The sequence below is a fragment of the Opisthorchis viverrini genome (genome assembly GCF_000715545.1).
Source record: "Opisthorchis viverrini unplaced genomic scaffold opera_v5_30, whole genome shotgun sequence".
NCBI classification, from domain to species: Eukaryota; Metazoa; Platyhelminthes; class Trematoda; order Opisthorchiida; family Opisthorchiidae; genus Opisthorchis; species Opisthorchis viverrini.
Genome location: NW_008751686.1, coordinates 2,073,075 through 2,089,152, shown reverse-complemented (window position 1 = coordinate 2,089,152; position 16,078 = coordinate 2,073,075).

Genomic DNA, 16,078 nt, shown 5'->3' with positions numbered 1-16,078 from the left:
CACCACAGCTTCAGAAGCAGCCTCTTTTTGCTGTACTTCGCCAGTGGTATTCACAACGGGACATGAAATGCCGAGGAGGGCTCAAAATAGCTGTGTAGCTGGCAAACCTGTCTGGATCGATTAGATTTTAGGGGGGGAGTGATATGCTGCCTTTTTCATTGAGTTTGAAGACTGGGCGCTTGACACATGTTTTTGGGGAGGGCAAGTCTGGGGGATAATGTGTCCGATTTGTGGGATTTTGCTGTTAATGTCGATGGCACTGCAGTGGTCAGACTGGGCAATTCTAAGAAGCTTAACATGATAGGGCGACGTTTATTATCATTCTAGATGGCTAATGATTCCTCCAAAGGCTGAGTAAATGCAAGGTGTTCTTTTGTGTGTAATAAATATCCACAGAAGAATCCTGCATTTTTGGATGTGCGCAGCACTATGGAAGTGAGCAGAGATTGCGGTGAATCAGAGAATTCGGAGCTCCATCCCCAATTACAATGTGCCCGGACAGGCTGGAGAGGTAGAATAAGTTGCTGCTGGGGTCAGTGAATGAGAAGTGTGGGCGCCGGGGATGGAGAAAAAGGGGACATTTGTGGAATCTTGGGGCATGAAGGTGAGCGGAAGTGGACATCGAAAGTCTAACTACCAAGGCCGTTATGGGTTTGCGCTCAAGAGGAGTATAGACCTGCTACAGACGGGTACAGGAAATCCCACGTTGTGGTTGACTGGGGGGCAGATGCTCCAACCACAATATATGCAGGGGTCGATGACTTCCTACTAGATTACTTGTTCATTTCATCCGATTTAGAGATGGTCCGTTGAGGCGGCCCCGAACGCTCCGGCAGAGAGGGGTAAATTTTGATGCAATTAGATCCCGGGAAAACTTCGATGAGACCATCGGTGTCATCTGAAACAGAGCCGCGTACCAGAATCTAGGAGGGTAACCAAAGAGATAGGAACCTCAGAAACGATAGCTAACAAAGGATTGCCAGTTTTGGGGCCAGAGTTCACCAGAGTTACGTTGGTGGAACGAAAGCGCTGAGAGGTGAGTCTACATTAATTACGCACGGGGTGGACCACTGAGTTGCTCCAGTCACCAATTGACCACCCGTTTGTGGAAGATACTGATGAGACTTGCAAGTGGGTGGTTGCTTGAATCAAAGAGGATTTCACCTCTATTTATGCGTCAACGATGGTCCGCTTACGGTGCGCGGGAGTGACATCAAGCCTGAATGACTGGTGACGATGTTCTGGTGTAGAATATAAAGGACACCAGCACATTTTCTGAGGATCCGGTGGTGAATGTTTAACCAAGAAAATATCAGTCAGTGGTAGCTGGATTTCTGAAGCTTGTAAAGTGCCAAGTCTTAGCGCAAGATGTCTTCATGTTCATGACTCCGGACAGCTTTGGATATATATTGCTTGCATGCAATCAAATTGTCCAGCTCAGCAAAGAAGCCAACGATTGTCTACGCCATCTTAGCTGCGAACATTTTCCTCCCTGTTAGATGCATTTGATTCTTGTGGAGCCCAAAACAACTAAATAGTGCTGGGATCACTGTGCACCTGTGGTTCAATGGTGCGAATAGGGTTTTAATGACTATGAAGGCTTCGTAATGATGGCGGTAATGATGGGCCAGTTCGGTGACCATGTTGTCGGTAGGGTAGCAAGTTTTGGCGGACCTCGGAATAAGAACCGGGGTGTGATCATCGTGAGAGTTGTGGAACCCAAAATTTTTGGAGCCGGTTTCGGTGACTCAGGGCCCCGATAGAAGGTTTGTTTATTTGTTCCGGGCCGCAAGGTTGGAATCCTGTTCGACTCCGACGCTGTAAGAGCTGAATGCTCCCTGTAGTTTTTCATCGATTTCTTTGTTCCTGAAAACTTCAGCGATGAAGAACTGAAATGTTCCTGTGCACCGGAAATCACGTACCTCTAAGACAACGTAGGTCAGGGTTGATGCTACCAGTGTCTTTTCCGGGGCGTTTTTGGGCACATTTGTGGAACTAGGTGGGCAAATTCATGTTTTGATGTTTCAGGACCTTAGGTCTAGTGGGATTATCTCATATTTGGGCAGTTTAGCTCTTTATTGTACTTCTTCCACGTCTGGCAACCACCATCCTTGATGCCACGGGTTAAAATAATTTTAGGATTTGGTAATATACATACTGTGTCTTGCCATTTAGTCCCACGATGCATCGATTCGCTCAGCCCATTAGTGAGGAAAATACGCTTCGTTCGACACACTTTACTTAGTTGTTCCGTCAGTGGAAAAGCCAATCCTCCGTCCTTAGTTAGGTTGTGAAGTTTCAGGCTGAAGAATATACGCTCACTTCCTGCTGTAGACCGTGGCGGTGTTAGAATGCGACGTGGCGATACTTTTAAACACAAGTAGAGTTTGTTGAAAAAGATTCGTACGTTTCCAATTTGAATACCTCTCGAAAATGACAGCAAAAATGTTGACGTAACTCTTTGGTGACCACCAATGGCAGCATGAGCCTTCCTCGGCCTCACACAGCATGGGTTGATGTGTTTGACTTTGTGACCCTCACCACCGACTGCAAAATGTTTCAGACACTTCTTTTCAAATTACGGCATGTGGTTTGCGGGTTGAAATGGCCTCATCTCGCTCGGCATCACCAGTCGAAAAATGGGATTCTTTTCTTCAATCGGTTATCAATCCCTACTTTCCATCTTCACTTTGAGCCGAGTCCCCTTTCACCGGTTTGGATGCTTGAGGTAAAAATACTGTAATAGAGTTTCAGGCATAGTTGTGCAAGTGGTTTTATAATAGATCCATATGGGAGATGGCAGATTAGCTCCCACTAAGGACCTTAATTTAATTACCATTCGCTGTCACCAAGAATTCAAAGCACATCCATGGAACTGTTCCGATAACTGGGCAACAATATACAAGGTGAACGGTAAATGGTCAGAGTTCAACGCGTGAACGTGATTCAAAACTCTCAAGTTTTATCAGTAAATCCGAACATTGAGTGTTTATGACCCGGGGAAAGGGCAATAATGACGCTGAGGATGAGCAACTCAGAGAGAAGATCGTCTGCATGGGACCCAAATTGTATCGGCTGTAGCACTGGTTTGCAGTGAAAACCATTTCCGTAGATAGCCGACCTTTTAACGTCGTCACGGGTTTTAACTCTCACCATGGACGACCGGGTGGAAACGCTAAATGGAGTACTAATTTTTTAATGAAAACGAACGCACTTTATTCCACGATCATGGTGGCGAGAAGCATGACCAGCAGAAAACAGCTACGATTTTCCCGAAAAATGCCAAACACGGTAAAACGGCACTGGAATGTATGGAGGTAATACATAAAAAAAACTCGAAATAACATGATCAAAAGCCGTGGCTGGGAAAAATTTGACACTGAGCCAATAGAACTGTTGTTAATAAAGCAGCCTACATTCATCGTGAAGAATTAGGGACAAAAATGTAAACCGACGGCTGCTGAGGTATTAGCCAGGAAAGCAGATACCGTAACGTTACCCACAAAACAATTTTAGTTGTGATCGAGGATAGCATTTTCAACGAAAACACAACATGCCCAGGGAAGTTGAATTCATTGGCTCTGTGCAAAGTGAAGGGGAAGTCGCCTACTTTGCTGCGGTTCAATGGTTCGATAACTTCTCATATTGGATAATACCGTGTGGCCAACACGAGTAAAATTAGTTAGTCACTGGACGGGACAGTCAGAAATAACGTCAATATAATCAGGAACTTAGTGGCGGGGTCTAGATCGGTGGAATGGAAATGCATTCACACTTGGTTGGTACACCTTGCTACTTAACTGCCTCCCGATCTGCATCCCATGAGTCGAAGTAAAATCACATTTGACGACATCTTGTGCCCCATTGTTCCCCTCCCATTGTACTGATTTTGCACAGCATTTAAGTTCATTAAATTCCTCTACCTAGTGACCGGTTTTCCTGTTTTTTCCTTCTGCTGCTGCGCCCCTCTCCCCTGCTTTAAGTCTACATCCGGATGAAGGAAAAGCTGTCAAATCCTCTCAAGTACCTGAATATCCATGTGCAGTAATGCGAATAAATAGGCGCTATTTGACGAGTCACCTTGTTCCAATCAAAACCAACAGCGTGTTGCCCTCCGAACTACCGGGATATGGTAGGTTTATACGACTTCAGCACTAAATCCCGAGGACGTTGGATTTGTTTGTCACTTTTATATTCTACCGATTGAAACGTGCGCATATATCCGGAGCTGCGCTCATGGCGTGGCTGGAACAAATTTGGCCCGTTGTGTCTGTTCTTGATCTGGATGGGTCGTAATGCCGGTTTGGATTTTCACCTGACCGGATACGATATCGTGAGACAGGCGTTAGAATGCTTCATGTCAATGATGTTAAAGAGTTGGTGGTATGTACATAGTTATTGCACCCTTTCGGCGATTGGGTACACCCGGCAGGGAAGTTTTCGTCTGATATATTGTACCCAATTGATATTATGTCCACAACCTTTCCAGAAGGTTAAGCAATTTACAAACGGCGTTTGATCTAAGGCTTGATTTTACGTACAGAAAGCCAAAAAACAAAAACCGTTGTTTATCGTTTTTGCCACTGACCTATTTGTCACTGCCTAAATCTGTCCTGTTATTGACATATTTCGTGGACCCTCCACTCAGTAATCTGTAACAAACAATTCGATTCAAAAAAGCTGCTGCACTCGTAAACCAATTGGGATAAATTTAAGGCAAAATGCACGATGCTCGGAACACAGATGATTCTACAGAACCAATATTCTGATTTCAAGACTGCCGCTGCACCACATCGATACCATTACATCTTTGAAAATGACAACACAAAGACGCCACTTACTCTATTTTCAAACCCATACCGCCCTTATTGCACCGTCGAGTTCGCTTATCTCCCCGAATTAGTTATGCACTCATTTCTGTGCACCATCTAATGTCGAGTACAAAACCATCTCCCCACTCTATGCCACCGTTCTCTCCCATCTCCGAATGATTGCTCATTACATTTTCAACCCCTCCATTCACTTTCTGGCCGAAAGTCACTGACAAGTCTTAGCAACTGACCTCATAATTTCCTACACAAATTTTTGTTCTACAAAGGTCACCAGGATTAACTTTAATCTGAAACTGCATGCCACTTAATCCTGCCTCACGAAATTCACCCAAAGGAGCGTACGGCCACATCATGGAATTGGACGCAAAAATTTGAATTTGCTAATAACATGCCGCTTACATAACACGTTGGATGACCGCATAACTAGCCAAATCTCGAACCCATTATTTAACAAGTTCTTTACACGAGTTTTCACACAAGTTTACCACACCACTTAGATAAATACGCATAAGACCAAACCAACTAAACCTACCATCTGTCACACGCCACGAACTGGAGAGTGCTTTTACGCTGCTTACTCCGGCATCGTCACGAGTGTTGACTAAAGGTCCCAAATCATTTCACGGTCTAAGCATTTAGAGAGTGCTTTACGCTGCTTACTCCGGCATCGTCACGAGTGTTGACTAAAGGTCCCAAATCATTTCACGGTCTAAGCATTTAGTAAGATTAGCCACCCTGCATCACATGGCATATGTTGCCGCCAGATATTTGCATATTCGGACAATCCTCTATATTGTTCTTCACCTCCTGAGCAGCCGAAATAAATCAACTTGCATTGGTACCAGTTATGAATGCCAATAGAACTGATGAACGCCACGCTGCGCCCCCAGTAGACTCAAGGGCATTCATGAGTCTCTTTCTACACCTCGATTACCGGAATAACGTGGACGATAGTGGATGCCCCTTCGCTCCAAGCTGCTTAGCCAAAACACCCATATACGGGGCCGTCCGGAAATCAAATTATGACTCTAATACAACTGCTACGTGGCTGCCGTACACGGTCCGATGTCCTGCGCATAGTTTAGTATTCTTTCACTGCAAGACTCCCGACCTCTCCAATGCTTACCATTCAAGCTTGTTACCGGTGCATGTCCAGATAAGTCCGACCGTTCCTGCTGTGGGTGCTTGTTGTATCTATGTTCCATATCCCACCCACTGGTTATGGGGGCGTTCAATGTGCTCACTCGGCCCGTCGATCAACTTGTTTTTTTGAAGGCTTATAATACCGTTTCACTAAAAAAATTCTCCCCCTTTTTCAGAGCTAGTGAACTTACGTGCTTCTGGACCAGCTTATGTTTCTGAAGTGCGGGCCAACTGCCTCACTCTTAATAAATGTGATTTGGCACCCTCGTTTGCCAACTGTTGCTTAAGCTGCTCCCTAAAACGCTCTAGATCAATCGATTTTACAAAGCTTGTCACCTTCAGTTAAAAAAATATATTTTCTTTTCGACACTGATGTTCACGTCACCCCCTGTTAAGGTGTCTCTCAACCGCATCTTTCCAGATGTCGCGCATCACTTGTGCTTCACCTAAGCAGTTACCTCAACGGTTGTCATGTGTCGGTCACAGAAATCGCAAGGTTAGGAATTTATGGAGACTTTGTGTGTCCCAACCCAGCTCTAGTATTCCACCTAAATTGTCTTCAAATCATTTAATTTCTTCCATTTTGGGAAGTTGGTGAACTCCCGCCCTCAAGTGCTATTCCCTGCCGAATTAGGCTTTTGTTACATCTAAACTTTCTGTGACAACCCCACGGGACTTGTCTGCAAAATGGGGCAGTAAAACTCAGAATTACTCCTCTTCTTTGCAATATTGATAATTTGTAGCTTATCAGGTACTACGTTTCCGTCGTCCTCATTAGAGCTTTAAACCCAAATGCAGTATCAGCCTCACAATTTAACGTTTCTCTAACAGCTTGCGTCCTTAATCCCGACAATTGTATGACCCATCACTTGTTTAAAAATCGTCAGCTCTTATTGACACTCTTGCCTTTGATACCCACCGGCGTGTGAAGCGTCGGCACCAGGCCGCAATGTGCAATGCGTCAAAACGTACCCTGATTAAGGTTGCTTAAACATCCACATGAAAACATCTGCGCGGCTGGACGCCTCCCAAAGTGAAAATCATCAATTTTTAGCCCAACTCTAACGCTTTTCATGGACGGAAACAACACCACACATCGCTTGACATCCCATCTCCCCCTATCCATTATCTTACTATTCAGCTGGTGAAAATCAAAGCTGCGCGTATAGGAGTGCAATGGCATCTTACTCAAAAGTCCTTCCTTAATCTCAAAGGTTGAATGCTCAGAGCTACCAAACAGAACCCTCTTCTGCTTCACAGTCCACACATATCAACATTTTTGTTGTGATGCAGGCAGAAGTTGCTTACTTTAAAATCCACAGACCAATGCGCATGGAGGATCGCCGCTGATTTGTGTGATAATTGTAACCTAAAAAACTAACCGCTCAGCAGAGCCTAATGAGCCCTTGTGATAGCCCGGACTCATGCAACAAATCAAACTTGGTCCAACAAAAAGCCACAATAACTTTAACTTGTCCTGGGATCCTAGCTGCTTTTATAGCCTAGAGAGAAGCCTCACGTTATCACCATACAGACGTATTTGTCGACTCCGGCCCTTACACAATGTCAGTCCGGCTCTCGTGTCTCAGCCCAGGCTAACCAACTAAACCCTACCGGCCCGCTAGATAACCCAACGGCCAGTGTGATCAGTCCATTTCCTGGCCCACGAAACATGAACACTGCGGCTCATCTTTGGGTGATAGCCAAGACACCCCATGTCAAGCTGTCAGCTATCTGGTCCGCTTGTAAACCCGGACGGATACGCTGACCTACCCAGATCAGTCGCGCTGTAATCCGCCATTACGTACACCGGCACTTCCATAATATCCTCATGACCCCTGGCTCTGTCATTCCTCCCAGCACTAAACCTACACCTATCTATTCATTGGCTCTCAGGCTCAGAGTTCTTGAAGATCCTGAGTTCCTCGTTGCTCTTACGAGTAGGCAAAATTTTTACCCCCTTCAGCAACCACGACTACTTGCACCAACCCTAAGAGCCCCCGCAAATGTAGCTGATGCAATGTATACTGGACCCAGAATGAGAGCTGCACTGGATTGTCTGGGGAGGCGGTCTCGTGGAAACCATCGCTGTGTACGGTCCTTCTACGCTCTACCGAATTCACGCTGCAGCGGCAGACTCAGGCAACATTTTTGAACGCTTCGTTATGTGACGCAGAGCCTCGGCTGAACCTAAACCCGCGCTCCTGTCCTATGTTCTGCTTTTTCCAACAACTACTTGGTGTGCAATCCGGCTCACACAACCTCGATATTTTTCTCCTGGTTTTTCGCCCTCGCATCTTTAAAAGTCCTCTCAAATAGCCCCGAAATCGCATGCTGTTCGTAGGGAGCCTTCTTACGCGTGAAGCTTATTCCGACCTACCTGATATCCACCTTCTTTCCTGAGGACTAAATTCTTGCGATCCCCTGCTTTGTGTACTATCCGGTAGTGTCTGCAGAACATTTGTAATAACGGGACTAATCGGGCATAATAATTTAATATTTGCAAACGCCGCTTTCTTACCCGTCGGTTAAGTTCGTGACGAACATACTCGCATTTGTGGGTGGCTTAACCCAAGCTGGAGGCTTATATCTTATGCTACAGGAATTCGACAGAGTCCCACACGTCCAGCTGCTCAAAATGCCCGAGACTTACGGGCGTCAACAGATGGTTCTACACCGAATTACGTTCTTATCAGACAACATTCCGGGTGAAAGTTAGGTTCTGCTCCAGTCTTCAATGAGGTCACACAAGGCCCTGTTTAGAGACCACCTTTTTTTCTGATCTACGTCAACAAAAATGCGCCTGCATCTGGAGTGGTCAAGTGGCCGTTTTTTACCTCCCGAGCGCCGATCGAATACCCGATGTGCTTTGAATAGGTGAGACATGAGGAGGATTCCTATCTCGTCTCCAGCCAGTTTGTCAAAGGAGACTTTGTCAAGGTGCTGCCACCAGCTAGCCATTTCTTTGATGGATGGGACAGCATGCATGGGTAAGCTGGTAACAGCAAATGCCCTGTCGATATCTATCGAATATATTTCATCCGCTGATAAAAGCCTGATATCACGGGCTTCTTATGCGCAGCACATGGAACCGCCCAGAGCATCAATGGCCATAAAAGTTGACAGCAGCCTGACCCCGTTTTATTTTGGAAGGTCTGACTCTAAGGATGTTGTGGCAAACGGGCATCCCAAAATGTATACCTTTTTGCTCCTCTTCCTGGAGTGTCAAGCTTAACAGTAATATTTCTCAGGCACGCGAAAAGCCGCCAACGTCGAAACTTTGCAGATTACCCTGCATCGTCCTCAGTTTTGGTGGACCCAACAACCGCTACAATCCGACATCTCAGAGCAAACGATTGCGTTGCAATCTCCAAACGTGTGATAGACTTCGAAGCGAACAAATACGAATTATGCACCCGTATGCACTCAATTTATCCGAAACCTCCATTGGTAGAAAGCGCTGGCAGCTGGAATTCAGGTAAGGCTGAAAACATGGTTAACAGGCTCTTAAAGCACGGTCTGTATCTGGCCTTATTGTTGCTGGGAGGCTTGTAAAACCATTCCGTCCGAAAGCTTGATTGAGAGAGGTAGCCGGCACAGGAAAGCTCCATACGTCCTCTTCTCTGGACAGCTGCCAAAACCGACTTTGTGCAACCCTGGAAAGCGTGTCCACAAACTCTGCCGAATCAGTGAATGCTGAATCTCGGCCGGTCATCGATGTTTTATCCGCTACATCAGCCCACTTGTACTGCAATGATAAGGGAAGAGGACCCAAATTTCTCTCCAGAACAGCAAGCAAGTGCAAATCTGAAACGAAGCGCATTTGTGGCAGAGCTATCTCAACTTCGCATATTACGCAAAAGCCCAAGAGTGAATTGGCCTATCGTGCCAATCGGAACAGGCTTTCTGTAGAGAGCAACCATTAAGTTGATACTGACCAAGAGGATTTCATGAAATCCCTTGAGCTATGGAATATGCTACTTCCGGCGTTAAGAGCACATTCCTCAATGGTTTCCTTCGCGTCGCTTTGTCAAATACAGAAGCTTCTAATCGGCGTCTCACACTTTGCTCTAAGCACATCTCAAACTGGCGTACAAACATCCAGTAGTGATTTGGATCCCCATTTAATTATGGTAGCTCTAACTTGGGTAGATCCACAGTGGTTATCACTGGAAAAGACCGACTAGCATGCGTATCCTAGGGATCTCGCATCTGACAAGGATTCAATTACTGCTTTATCCGGTCGATTAAGGCTACCGGTTCCAAAAATTCATCTGCTGAATCCTCTCCGGCCTCCAACTTGCATTAAGAAATGTGAAGTTTGCATTTTATCTCTAGGAGAGTCCGTTAGGGTTTAACCTCTTGCTCAACCGGATATTCCTGTAGCTGAGCATTCTTTCAAGATTTGAAAGCTTTTGGGACTAGATGCAGAACACTGTTTAAACGGACCGGGGCGTGAAGTAACACTGCAGTTTTTTTCATAGCGCCGATAAATTCCTCAAATATGTAGACATCCGTTTTGAGCACGATAGTTTCAGGGGTTGCCATATTCCACCTCAATCAAGACAGTAAGTTTTCGGTTACCGTTACAACCATACAGAATCCTCGTGTTATGCGCGATTCCAGGACAACCATGAGGCCAAAACTAAGTCGAGACTGGGTTTCTCTAAAGCGCTAATAACGTAAGACATTATTTCAAAAATATAAGAAAAGCGACAGTGGTTGCTTTCCCAAAACAAATGGTCTGTCTGGACTATAAGAGTACGAACCAAACGAGCAAGCAGACTCCCGCGTGAGATGTTCGCACGTGCACAAGTTCGGTCACAAAATGGCCCGATGACTTCAGGGTGAAATGCGTCAAGTCATAGGGACAACCAACTGCCAGTTCATGCGCAAGCAATAAACACACAAGTGGGTCAGGTGTTACAAAGGTGAATAGAAAAAGCGTGGGAATTTCAAATGTCAAGATAGGAGACATTATGTGGGACCTACCGATCTTTTTAATAGTGTGTACGGTGAAAATTTATACAGCATCTGCGAGAACCAGCGAGGTCTGTAGCCAGTAATGACTGGCGATTACCACCGTTTTCAAAGAGAATGCGGAGAATTAGCGCCAAAAATATTCGTTTGTCCAACAACCTTGAAAAAGGGCTATGGGGGCCCCTACTACTAAAAACTGGAAAGCAAGTGGAACCAGTGGCTGCGAGCACGACCTGGACGCAATTCAATGATGACGAGGATGAAATATAGTTGAAATAATTCATTATGGTCCCAAAAATGAGTGCATGCTACTTAAGAAGGAATGCGGAATCATACTACTCACTGTAACTTCCTAAGGCATGCATATGGGGGGAGCTCATGTACACCAAATGCACAGCAAACTATGCCTTTCCCGTGAAGGACAGCATCTTTGTTCATAACTTCCTAAGGTATGCATATGGGGGAAGCTCATATACACCAAATGCACAGCAAACTATCCCTTTCCCGTGAAGGACAGCATCTTTTTTCGTGTGAGTCTGGCTGTCAAAAATCCAGTCGTGGAAATTTTGTGGAGTAAACCATGCAAAGCGGACTGTTGGCCTTAGATGATCAGATTGTTTCTCATTCGAGCGAATAAAATGACATTCTTCAATGCAAGGAGCTAGATAAAACTGGGCTGTTGTCCCGAACTCTAAGAAGACCACTCCCATGTGACAGATAGAGGTAATACAGGGCCCCGTGTCCCAAAGCTGTTCTGGGTCAAGGAAAACAGGATTCAACTTACCGAATGAGCGCATTCTTCGGCCGAACACAAACGTGAAGTTCGTCCTGAGCTTGTCCGGGACTGTACATGTGTCAGTATAATAATGGTGCAGCCACGTTCGATGGCATAACAGGCACTATTTTGTTCATTACCACGATCATTCCCTCTCCTTCTTTTAGGATGTTACTTGCTAACACGTTGAAGATATATTTAGGCAAACCGTTCCGTCTAAAAACAAATTGCAAGCCTTGGCCATCAGTGCCCAGATATCCGGTAAGTACTAACCATTTGATTGATCCTTTCAACTCCCACCGAATCCTATTTTACAGCACAAACAGTGAGGTTCTGCCAATAAGCAAACGCTGTCGATCAAATCAAGCCAATTAAGGCTACGCAACAACAGAAGAAACAAGCGATTTGGTTACTCCTACATCGATCAGGGACCGGCAGAAATACAGCCTACAAATGTCTTCTCAAAATTATCAGTTGTTTGTATTTATGTATGTGTATGTGTTTCATGTGCGGCGCTGAATGAAGTGAACGTACACGTAATTTAGGTATGCTGTCAGCTCTAGCGCCATGTGTAAAGAGGGTACGGTGTTTCAGTTTATGGGACCATAATTACCAAGTGTCTTCGAATATTTACTGACGAGAGGACGGTTTCCACTGTTTTATGGTTGGGTGAAAAAATATTGGTAGTGTTTCATTATCTGTCTTTGAAGTTTTGCACTAGCTGCACATCTCAATTCAATTAATTTTGTTATATTTTCTCCTAATCATATACGTGTGCATTTACTGACCGCGCACTTTAGAGCCAACCGCAAATATAGGCATCCACGAGGATCTCCACAGAGATTATGTCCATCATAAAACTGTTTATCAATCCCAGCAGATTGGTCATAATAGCAGGTAAGCCGCAAATTCAATACAACATACAACCAATTGCGTTCTAGAGGGATACACTGTATTGCCGGTTTAAATGTTTATGTTGGGAAAGGCACAGGCTCAACCAACAGAGCATCCCCAATAAAAATTCTTACCGATGTCTAGGATTAGTCACAGGATTCAAAGAAAATATAGCCTTCCTGTATTCAACTCAGTGTTGTAGGGCAATACGAGCCAAAACAACCATACTTCTCCCAATTAGTGGCTGCTACGGCGAAAATGCTTAGGCCACACGTGGTTGACCAGAAGATGGAAACGCTTACCCGTTCGACATTAGGGTGAGCTCTGGCTGGCCAAAAGTTTGGGTTCAAAAGCCAGTCATGCTGCCGATCGCCATCTGCACACCCAGGTACCCAAAATTTCTGCTTGGCGTCGCCGCCACGTTCACATGTGATTCTGGCCTGATTACAGGCAGAGAACGGTGCCGAGAACGCTAGTTCGAGAGAGGATTGGACCGAGAATTGAGCTGAGCCACTACCGTTATTACACTGAGTACGATTTTTTTCTTTTCAGGTGAGCTGAGGCAAATTGATCACTGGCTCATGACTCTGAGGATTGGACCGAGAAGTGAGCTGAGCCACTACCGTTATTACATTGAGTACGATTTTTTTCTTTTCAGGTGAACTAAGGCAAATTGATCACTGGCTCATGACTCTGGCTAATTAAATGGCTGAAGTTTGAACGTTTAGGTGACGGGGGTTCAAATTCCGTTCCAGTACATGTCCAAGAATTGTTTCGTGGCTGCGCTCTTCTATGTACTTGATCATTTATTGTGAGACTGCACCCCGTGACGACACTTTACTATGTCCCACAATAACCGAACTCTGATGTGTTGAGTGATGTAGGGTTGCCAAGAAGAAATCATTTCGGTTGTTCAAGAGAGGTTTAGTAAATCAAGAGGAGCTGGCTACTTCCGAGAAGGGACGGATTATTAACGCACGCGCAGCATTTTGGTGAGGAAGGTGATTTACGAGCAGTTACTATGGCTGCCTCTTTGACGTTGTGCTTAATCGGCGGCTGTAAAGCAGACCATACCAGCAGTGTTCTCGTAGACACACCACAACAGCGGTCACGTCAAGCACCGAAGATTCTGCCTGAAAAATAGAATGTAAAGACAGCTTCCGTCAACTCTACACTGTGTCGTCATCCATCCGTCACCACTCTGTTTGCACTTAGCAAAACGTCCAATTAGAAAAATAGAACTGCTCTATGCACAAAGCTGTTGAGACAGAAAAGCTAAATCACATCTACTGAAAACGCTGCCCATAAAATACACGTTCACCATCGTCCCTCGGACCCCTCAGGATTTCATGGACTGGCCAAACAAACCAGTCGGTTAAAGGCCACATTAGATTGTAGGCGGGCAGGCCAATAAAGTGTAGCTCATGGTAGACGCTGTTTGGCGCTGGACATCCGCGGGAATATGCATTCATTCTGCATGAAGACCGAACTGTTGCGGCTAAGTGATGTCACTCTATGTACTACTACACAGCAACTTATGAAAAGAAAATCTGACAAGAGGTTAATTTTATAACTAGAGTGCAGGAAAACTTTACTGTAGCAAGCAAGCGGCCTCCCGTTTAGCGAAGTGATTTCGCAAGTTGGTACGACTCATGATCAGGTCTATAGTAAATCCTGAAATAAGCCTGTTAATTTTCTCCCTTAAGAAGACACTTGTGCACTGCATATGATTTCATTCTAAGTTGGTGGCAGATACATACGGCCCAGTTACAGCCATTAATTATCCTAGTATCATTCTGCATAGCCGCGCCTTGGAGGCACAATGTTTTTTTCCGGGGCGCTCGTTATTCGCACAATGGAGTCGAACTTGCAAAAGTTGTGACCGGTCCCTGATGGACTGAAGTAATCAGGCAATTGAGTTAAAAATACCAGTCCAAACTTCTGAGCCCTGTTTAGGCATCCTGGGGTTTCAGTGATGCTGAAAATTTCCCCACAAGACACTTCAGCCAGAGGAACGGTTGCTCCAGCCAACAATGAAATTTGGTGAGCTGCAAAAACATAAATGTAAATCAGGGATGTTTTCAGTTTGAGCGCAATCGCAACGAAATGCAACATTTTGGCGTAGAAAGACTTCGGTCGCTTGTAAACGTTTGGCAGCTGAGATCGTTGTGCAGATAATGGGCACGCACAATCGGCTTCACATACATTTGTTGCGAAATTTGAAGCTGTATTTTTTCATCCTTCACGGCATTTGAGAAGGCATTATATTAATTCGTGAGGGATAACTATGTGGTGTCTGTGCTTTCACCCAGTAGGTGAAGTATCAACGCTGTTTTGTGATACGAATGGTTGTATCGCGAATGCAGCAGGCGGCCTGCTATACTAACGGAAAATCGAGGAACTCGAAGAAGCTAGTAAGCTGAGCTTGTTTCCTAATATAAACAGTACATGAAGCACCGGTTTTACTTTGAAGAGACAGGAGAACCTCCCCTAGTCGCCTCTTGTTATCTTGAACACAGCCTTAAGGTTTCGATTTTTCTGTACAATCGACTTCCCGTAGATTGACGGTTAACCGAAGAGAAATTGGGCACTTGCAGGGCTTAACGAAGTATGTGACAGTTTGTGGTCGGTAAATTCAGCAATGTCCCCACCACTTTGTAAATATACAACTACCACCGGAAGTGTCGACCGGCACTGTTGAGCGCTCGCCGCATGCTTGGGTTTTATTGTGGCATTCATTATACATAGAAGAAAGAAAGAAACGTGCAGCTGTAGCACCCTTCAGGTCCTTCAGGTGCCTAACTACCATGCCACCCGAAGGTTGCACGAGGGCTGGGATACTGCCAGGTTACCCAAGCATACACAGAGGAAGCCGAGAGGCCGAGGTTGGGTTCGAACCACGGACCTCCGGCCAGTAGGCTCGCACATCTTGCACCACTCATTATACATAGATATTCTACACGATGAAGTTGCGGCCGCGAAAATATCATAGCTTTCGAGAAATCAATTCCACCGTGCGAATAGTGAGTTGCTCCTACATAGCTGTACTACTTCCGGGATCAAAAAGTGCACGGCCGGATTCCGCAGAATTTCTGCCAGTTTCTCGATCAGCAATTGCCCAGGGCCCAAACGTTAGTTAGTAGTTCGTCCATTTGCGGTTCTCAAGACGTCACACGGTCCTGTCTTTTAGCCGTACGCTCAGCCCAGACGTAAGTCTCTAGCAGGATTTAACACAATCCATGGTATCTGTTGATAGTCTTCAATGTATAAAGTCAGTCGCTTGTCGCGATTGTCCAGCTACCTAATATCATATTGTCTCCACGGAAAACCTGGTCAAAGACTTGCTGTGCGAATAGAAAGGTTAGAGAAGACGTATCAAAGGTATTTTTTCCTTTCCCAACACTTCAGGTGATGCACGATGCACCCACAGAAACCCATATTCAAACAACGCACA